Source organism: Schistocerca nitens, chromosome 4 (genome assembly GCF_023898315.1).
Source record: "Schistocerca nitens isolate TAMUIC-IGC-003100 chromosome 4, iqSchNite1.1, whole genome shotgun sequence".
Taxonomy (NCBI): domain Eukaryota; kingdom Metazoa; phylum Arthropoda; class Insecta; order Orthoptera; family Acrididae; genus Schistocerca; species Schistocerca nitens.
In genome coordinates this window covers 651,474,690-651,484,356 of record NC_064617.1, presented here as the reverse complement: position 1 = coordinate 651,484,356, position 9,667 = coordinate 651,474,690, and positions in this window count along the sequence as shown.

Below are 9,667 nucleotides of genomic sequence, written 5' to 3'. Positions count from 1 at the left end.
AGTATTCCTGGGGTTTTTCACCAACAGGATAACGCTAGCCCAGATACCACTGTTGTAACCCAATATGCTCTGCAGAGTGTCGAAATGTTGCTTTGGCGTGCTCGGTCACCATATCTGTATCCAATCGAACATCTATGGGATATCATCGGACGACAACTTGAACTCCATCCACAAACAGCTTTAACTGTCCCTTTATTGGCCGACCTCGTGCAACAGGGGTGGAACTCCATCCAACAAACTGACACCCTGTGCTGCAGAATGCATACTCGTTTGCATTCTGGCGATTACACCATTTATTATATACCAGCATTTCTCATTTTCAATGGCTTATCTCGCGCTGTGATCTTGCAATGTTAATCACTTACGTATGTTAATTGGTTAACTGGCAGAAAATCCAAAGAGTTCTGGTCGTATGTAAAATATGCTAGCGGTAAGACGCAGTCAACTCATTCTCTGTGCGATAGCAAATGGAAATACTATCGACGTCAGTGCTGCCAAAGCAGAGTTACTAAAATCAGTCTTTCGAAATTTCTTAACAAAGAAGACGAAGTAAATATTCCAGAGTTCGAATCTAGAACAGCTACCAGCATCAGTTAAAAGTAGATATTCTCGAAGCAGTGAATTAGCGTAAATCACTAAGTAAAAGGAAGTTTTCCGGCACAGGCTGTATAACGATTTGGTTTCTCTCAGAGTATGCTAGCGCAATAGCTCCATACTGAACGATCATATTCAACCGCTTGCTCGACGAGAGATCAGTACCCGATGACTAGAAAGATGCACAGGTCACACCAATATTCAAGAAAGGTAATAGGAGTAATCCACTAAATTGCAGGCCCGTATCATCAACGTCGAGTATGAATTACCTTGAAGAGAAAGGCTTATTAAAACAGTAGTCAACACGTGTTTAGAAAACATCGTTCTTGTGAGACACAATTAGCTCTTTACTCACTCGAATTGTTGAGTTGTATCGACAAGGGATTTCAGATTGATTCAGTATTTCTAGATTTTCAGAAAGCTTTTGACACCGTACCTTACACGCAGCTTGTAATCAAATTACGTGCTTATGGAATAGCGTCTCAGTTATGCGACTGCATTGGTGATTTCCTGTCAGAGAGGTCACAGTTCACAGTTCGTAGTAAATCACGGAAAGTCGACGAGCAAAACTAAAGCGATTTCTGGCATTCCCCAAGGTAGAGTTATAAGGCCCTGCTATTCCTTATCTACACAAACGATTTAGGAGACTATCTGAACAGCCGTCTTAGGTTGTCTGGAGTACTAAAAGTAATCCGTTAAACTCCGGTTACACGATAAATCAGTTGAATCTAAAGGAAGTAAATTCAACTAAATACCTAGGAATTACAATAACGAACAACTGAAATAGGAAAGAACACACAGAAAATGTTGTGTGGAAGGGAAACCAAAGACTGCATATTATTGGCGAACACGTAGAAAATGTAACAAATCTACTAAAGAGATTGCCTTCACTTAGCTAGTCCTTTCTCTTCAGGGGTACTGTTGAGCGGTCTGGGATTCTTATCCGATAGGATGAACGGAGTACATCGAGAAAGTTCAAAGAACAGCAGCACGTTTTGTGTTATTACGAAATAGGGGAGAGACTGTCGCTGACGTGGTACAGGATTTGGCTTGGACACCACTAAAACAAGGCGTTTTCCGTTGCGGCGGAATGTTTTCACGAAACTTCAATCATCAGCTTTCTCCGCCGAATGTGAAAATATTTTGTTGACGCCGAGCTACACTGGGAGAAACTACCATCATAGTAAAATAAGGGAAATCAGAGTTCACACTGAAAGATATAGGTGTTCGTTTTTCCACACGCTATTCGGGATTGGAATAATAGAGAATTATTGTGAAGGTGGTTAGACGAACCCTCTGCCAGGCACTTCAGTGTGGTTTTCAGAGCATCCTCGTAGATGTAGATGTATTCCCGAAATTTCATTTTCAAATGTACCGGTACCGAATCAGTTAGGTCGAAAGCGGCGTTTTGAACACACATTACCTGTGGGGGGAAAATCCTGCGCATGTCAGTGTGCATAGGCTACATTAATTATTTCCGAAATAAAGTCACCCATGGAGAACTGTACACGGTACTTATTTCATGACACCCAGTCCACGTCAAGTTCTCTGGTCTGAACGAACCAAAGACTAACAGGTCAGGTCCAAGCATATGGCGAGCTTAGTGCAGCCCCGTCGCGATACAGCCAGTGGGCTCTTATACACTGGTGTGCAAAACTTAAAGGCGAAAGTAACTTTGGCATGATGGGTCTTTGCCAAGTAATACAGCTGACGAAATTTGGACCGTACATAGAAAGAACTGTTACAGTATAGTACAGAAAGCAACTGATAGAAACACGCAGAGAGGCGAAAAAACTACACTTTAATTCAAAGAAGATAATTGCACTGAAGTCAATGCGAGTTTAGATTGTTACCTGGACATTAACAAGGGTGAGGCATGATTATTAAGAGTGCGTGTGACCCCCATGGACGGCACTGTATGCTCGGCAACTTGCTCCCCTGCCGATCAGAAAGTTGTAGCAGGGCGTTCCATTCCTACACCATCGCAGCTTACAACTACAGGATGGTCCTTAGCGTAAGTGGACGTGTTGCAGTACGTCTACCCAAGGCATCCCGCAAATGCGCAATGTGATTGAAGTCACGGGAACGGAAAAGCAAATCCGTTCACTGAATATTCTTTCGTTCCAGCGGTGACCTATAGTTAACCTTAAAATTGAAGATGGAATGAAATGTACCTCTGAAAAGACGCCGATGGGGAAGAGTGTGGTGTCGCAATAATGCTGACAGCTGAAAGTACCGGCCATGTAACTTTATGCCTCCAGCACCATAATTCCTGGACCACAAAAACCATCATCTTGGGATCGTCAATTGGGAAATAACCTATGTAGTCTCAACCTTTTGTAAAGTGGTAGGAGGGAGTACACATACCAACATACTAAAATTTCTGAAACTGCAGGTGCAGTTCGTGGTAGCGGTGTCAGCTGTGGAGACATATGGAGCTGAAAGTGCGTTAATGTTTTCTTGAATGACTCGAAAACCGCTGGCTCTAGCTTACACGCATCTCTTACAAATTTTAACTACAGGGGATGCAAAAAAAGTAAGAAAAACCAAAAACATAGCACATAACCATGCCTGATACGGTATGGGAAAACTGTTGAAATTAAAAACAGCCTAAGAATGGATGAATACAGATCTCGAAACTGACAAATATGGATAATTTATCGTTTTCAAGAAAATTTTATATCATATATCCTGAAAAACAATGGAAAGTTCCGGTAACGATGATAGAGGTGGCTACCGGTCCCACCCTTCTCTCCAAAGCAGAGCAAAATGCCTCAGTAATATTGAGGTATGGTGACTGTCGTAGGCAGGGGAGAAGCGGAAAGTCATAAAACGAGGAGTGAGTGATGCGAGTTGTGTAAACAAGGACCCTGTCGTCTTCGAACACAGTATCACCACTTGTCAACAAACGTTGTAGCATAATCTGGTCCTGATCAGTCGAACTGGCTACATAACCCTTTACCAAAATGCGACGATGCAGAGTAATCATGATGCATGTGTAATACCGTGATATGGCTGCCCAAATTATCACCCAGCCCCCGACATCTTTCTCTCTTCGCACGTTACCTCGGCCAGAAGTTGGGAACAGTGTGTAAGAACACTCATATGACCAAACGACTGACTTCCATCGTCGCAAAGTCTAGGTTTTATTGCTTTGGCATCACATTTTCTTGTTACAGGTATTTGCATCAGTGATCACTGGCTTTGGAAGTTCAGATCTGCTTGTAGTTTACTACTTATGGCTCTCCATTCCATTTGTTTCTGTGAAGACAGGGTTCACGAGTACGACATTCAGTTCTGCAGTGACATTTGCAGCTGTCATCTTCTTACTTTTAACAACAATCCTCTTCAGTGACGGTCCATCACCATTATGCAGCACACATTTTCGTCCGAGTTGTGACTTATGAAATGATGTTTTCCTGCTTTCCCTGTATGTGGCAGATATCTTGGAAATGGTGCCTCTTCCCACCAGACGAGCGCCTACAGCTGCCCACGTTCAAAACCACGGCGCTCCCGCACAACGCACTCACAACTACACTGAACACTGTTCTCGTCACAATCCACACTTGCCACGTATTGAGGACACTACACAGATAACGTTCGTGGTCAAATACATACGCGAAACCTGAACGCTTGGCTTTAATGTTGAAGTGTGCATTTTCGTCTATATTGACATATTCTGTTGAATCCTCATTCATTAAGTTCTCTACAGAGAAATGTACTATTCATTTTTTTTCTCTAGGGCTAGTAGTTTTCGCAAAGAGAGCGAGAGCGAGAGTGAGAGAGTATTGAAATCCTCGTGCGATGCGCTTGTCCTGTACCTTAAGCGGTTTTCGTAGGTCAGTTTGAGACAGTTTTCCGACTTAATAGCCCACAAGTGTACTATATCAAAACTTTTTGCCTGGACATCCCCTTCACCACTGTGGTAAATTGGAAGCAGTTACCATTTACACTTCGGATTCCTTATCTCCTGTGAGCGTAGCCCTAGTATCACGGAAATCACCCCCCCCTCCCCTCTCATACTGTTCTTTCTTCTGGTTAATGTTTCAGATTTGTTCCTATCCTTGCTGATTCTACGCAGAATCTTCTCATCTTTGTTATCAGTCCATTTTAATGACTCAAATCTACAGCGAAATGCAGTAAGAGTGTCAAGACTTCGTACAGTTAACTTTCAACGTAATTCAACGTACTACACTTAAATAAGCTGCAAAATCTATTACTGTTCGTTTACACTATTGGCTATCAATTACTGGAAAAAATAACGAGTGTAAAAAAAGTCTATCAGTAACCGTCTGGAGCGACCTGAAGTTGAGCGACTACAGAAAACTAGTTTTATGAAAACCAGATGCCAGGATTTGTTGGCATAATCCTAAGAGAAGGTAAGTCATCTGTTCTACCAATTCTGGAATTTTACTTGTAAGTATGGGGCCCTTACTACGTAGCATTCATTTTGGACTCCTCCAGAAAGAACAGAGCATTAAGGTGAGTTCGTCGAATCCATTGGCAGATGCTGTAAGATAGAAGTCGTGCGTCACAGAGAGATCAGTTGTTAGAATTACGATGATGAAGAGCAATAACAACGATAAGGTCATTCTGGAGCACTTTGCACTTAAATGTCCTTCAAAAGTGAGAAGTGTGCAAGATTTCTCATAGTTTAAAGAATTACGACGTTGACCTTGGTCAAAACCCTGACCTTGACTGACATCGTCCGCAGCTCGTGGTCGTGCGGTAGCGTTCTCGCTTCCCGCGCCCGGGTTCGATTCCCGGCGGGGTCAGGGATTTTCTCTGCCTCGTGATGACTGGGTGTTGTGTGATGTCCTTAGTTAGGTTTAAGTAGTTCTAAGTTCTAGGGGACTGATGACCATAGATGTTAAGTCCCATTGTGCTCAGAGCTATTTGAACCATTTGACTGACATCATGTAACCATCAAGTGATTCAGAAAAAGCTATGTACGATTCTTCAATGACCTTGAACTCATCATGTCATCAATCAACTATATCAATCAATCTATCAGTTAGTCAATAATTAGAAATGAGAAACTCTTCCCATCCCATTCCCCACACCTGAATGTCCCCTTACCCCACCTATCTCCAGCCAACCATGGTGCAGTATTATATAAGGAAGAGCCAACGAAAAATCCAAGAGGGTCAGTATTTCATAACTTCTAATTGTAAACCCCCATTCTCAACGTTGTATTCCTCGGGATATCGAACAGAGGAGTACTCGAAAAAATGGTTCAAATGGCTCTAAGCGATATGGGACTTAACATCTGAGGTCATCAGTCCCCTAGACTTAGAACTACCTAAACTTAACTAACCTAAAGACATCACACACATCCATGCCCGAGGCTGTATTCGAACCTAAGACCGTAACAGGCGCGCGGTTTCGGACTGAAGAGCCTAGAACCGCTCGGCCACAGCGGCCGGCGTGAGAGTACTCGACTCGCCACCGTGGCCGTGTACGCAACTAACGTATCATAACAGGTAGTACACTACGACCAGAGGTGACGTATCGTGCAGACGAAGAACAGATAGCGGCTGAAACATTACAATTCTTGCACAGTGTTTATTGCCTGCAGGCCTTCCTATCATTTGGAGAACAGACATGGAAGTGGACCATGGAAGTTACAATCACAGAAGAAGAAATTGGATGACCCTTATCTGTGGAGAATGTTGAGGCTGCTGTTGCCTTGTATGCCGATCACTTCCCAGAGAGAGATTGCTCTCGTTCGTTCTTGGTAGCGTGAAGACCGGCAAAAGGAAACGAAGCAAATGTATTACAGGAGAGGCTAATGAAATAGCTGTAATAGCATAAGTGCACCACTACCCACTTATAAGCGCCCAGCAATTATACCGCGATTCCGGTATGTCCGCATCGTCATTAAATGCCATCTGTACCAAGTGTTAGTGCATCACGAAACATAAGGCGCCGATTTCCATAGTCAGGGAATGTTTAATGAATGGGCACGTCAACAAATGCAAACTACCACCATGTTTTTTGCCGACGTACTATTTTCTGATGAGTCTTCATTCGCAAACCATGATAGCGTTAACAATCATAACGTGAATTTCTTAAGAGTAGACAATCTCCACAGGTTACGGCAGGCTGCCCATTAACGTACTTGGTTAACGTATGGCGTGGCATCGTGGCTACAAACTCATTGGTCCGTATTGTTTCGACGGCACGTTGAATAGACGCATATTTCGAACGTTTTTGGAAGAGGAACAACCGGCGTTAATGCAGGATATTGCCCTGGACGTTCGACAATGTATGTTTTCAGCGTGATTGCCCAACACATTATGGAACTGAAGCACACGAAGTATAAGACCATGTTTACACCGGTCGGTGGATCGGCAGAGGTGGCTCTATTAAATGGCCCTCTAGGTCGCCTGATTTGATGTCGCTGGATTTCTCTCTGTGGGGATATTTAGAAGATAAGGTATACCAAGTACCAACAGGCCTCGAAGACATGGTGGATTGCATCAGAACCGCCTATGGTGGTATTCCTGCAGATACGAGTATACTACAGTCCTGTGTACGGTCATTTGAAAAGCGGATCACTTCAATTATTGAAGTCGTACTCCGTTTGAACACTTACTCAAATCGGTAAAGCAGAGGATCGTACTCCCTTGGACGATATGTCAGAGGAATACAACGATGCACATGGGGTTTCCAATTACAAGTTATTAAGTACTGGCCTGTCCTACCGTCACATCATGGAGGTATGGTCCCTCGTGTAACTGGATATTCAATGGTCATTAAGTAGCACGTCGTATATTACAATTGTGTGCTCTTTTCTATTCCTCTGATTATAGTGCCACCTCTGTCGAAACGAAGAAAATGTTTCAGACAAAACGCTTTTAGATATTGCCGTAGAATCGTAATCTGCGATAAAGTTCGAAGCTTCCAGTACAAGATTTCAAAGTTTCCCCCCACTATTTTAAAACACTATATCTTTTTTTGATCCATTATGTTGTTTTCGAGATATTTCAACGTCTTCAGTTAAAATGAACGCCGATCCCGCGCTCTCAGCGTCTCGCTCCTGCCCCCACTGCTTTCCGTGAAAGGACCAGTGGCGTGGGAAGTACACTCCACCGCACACAGTAAAGTGGGTTGTGGGGTAAATGTAGAATTTACATTGGGAAGTGCAGTTAGTAGGATAGTAGTAGGTCAAAAATCAGCAGAGACTGTTTGTAAAAAATGACCAGCATCCAGGTAAGCAGCTTATTTTTGTGATGTGAATATCCCAGTCATGATAAATGGTGCTCCTCGTAGCATGCCGGCGGCCCTCACTGACTAAATATTCAGGGCATACCGCTCAGCTGCATACATTCGTTTGTCAGCCTGTTGAAAGACTCATCGCCTTACAGGCAGGGGAAGCTGAGGAGGAGGAGGAGGAGGCGGAGATTAACGCTTAACGTGCCGTCCAGAACGAGATCACGAGCACGGATTAGGGAAGGATGGAGAAGGAAATCGGCAGTGCCCTTTCGAAGGAAACACCCCAGGATTTTCATAATCGATTTAGGGAAATTACGGAAAACCTGAAACAGGATGGCCAGAAGCGGGTTTGAACTTTGTCCTCCCGAATGCGAGTCCAGTGTGCCAACCTCTGCGCTCCCCGCTCTGTTACAGTATCATTCCCAAATATAAATGGTTGTTAAATATTTATCAATGAAGGCAAAACTGACACAGGTCAAACCCTGAACATAATTGATCACCAATTTATAAAACTGAATAAGTTAGTTAATTATTATGGAAATATGAATTAAAATCTTAGAATCCTTTGTATTAATGAACACTATATTGTAGCAGATCACTGAGAAAGTAGATTACTTTTGTAATCCAGCAGATATGTTTCACGTTGGTTCATCGATGCTACCGTAGTAACTTGTAAAGTACTATATCATTTTGGGTTGCTCGTGTTTTTTCGAGAGTGTTTTCTACGTATGAAAATATTGATTATGATAAGGACGAGATTAGCGCTTTTAAGTAGTGACGCCTTTTACAGCAACATATATCCTTGTAGCCAGTTACGCTCCTGGACTGTTTGTGTTGTTTGATTTGGTTGTGTTGTCTTGTTCTATAATTGTACTGCATGTTTTGGTTTGCGCTGGTGGTAAAACTGAATGAACACACTGTTTTAGTTTGCTGTGGCTGCTGTATATACGTCGTCGTTTTTGTGGTAGCAGCATTCGTGTATGCTGAATGATATTTTCCGAATATAGGTTAAAGTGCGCGGATCTGTAGCAAAAAGTTCATGTGGAGGGTTTGTTGTGTCTGACTGTCGGGACAGAGGACATAGGTTACGTTCAGGGGAGACTATGAACATTTTTTTTTCTTTACATGAGAAGGTACACGCAGTGACAAAACTTAATGGTAAAAACAGAAATAACTGAAAGGGGTAAATGGTGAAATATTATAATAAATGGTCTTCAAGATCTACGTGAAGGAAGAAATACACGCTCTGCTACCAACAGTCACGTGTTTTGAATGCAGAAAGCAGTGACTTGGGCTCACAATGGTTCCTTCGCTTTTATTATGCACACTGCGAAGTTTTTTGGTGACGTTTAAAAAATTAGCTCACAAGAATGACGTGAAGATTCTGTTTTGCCATAATGATCCTCTGATGTATTGCGGTGTATTGCTATGTAGCCCACATAGTAGAAGGTCTATAATCCAGAAGTCCGTCAAAGAGTGTCCCATAGGCAGAGTGCGATAAAATGCCCGTGTTTGAGACGGTAAAACGAAGCTGAGACACGAATGAATGAAGACAAACTGGACAGGTCGGTCTGAAGATGTTGGGATGTTTTCGAGAGATGAATTGCAACCAGTTACTTGCTACTAACAGCTCTTCCATTCTTCAGCATACCTTTACTCACGAACGAAACTGAATGGTAACGCGGTTCATTCCACGCCGCTATCGAACATGTGTAACGAAGAGTGTTTACCATTAAGAATTACTAGTTTTGTTTGATGTTAAAGATGTTTTTCGGTTTTGTTATTGTCCTCTCTTTCACAGTTGTTTCAGTCACATATTTTTTCACAGTTGGCGTGTAATTATATCCTAAATAAA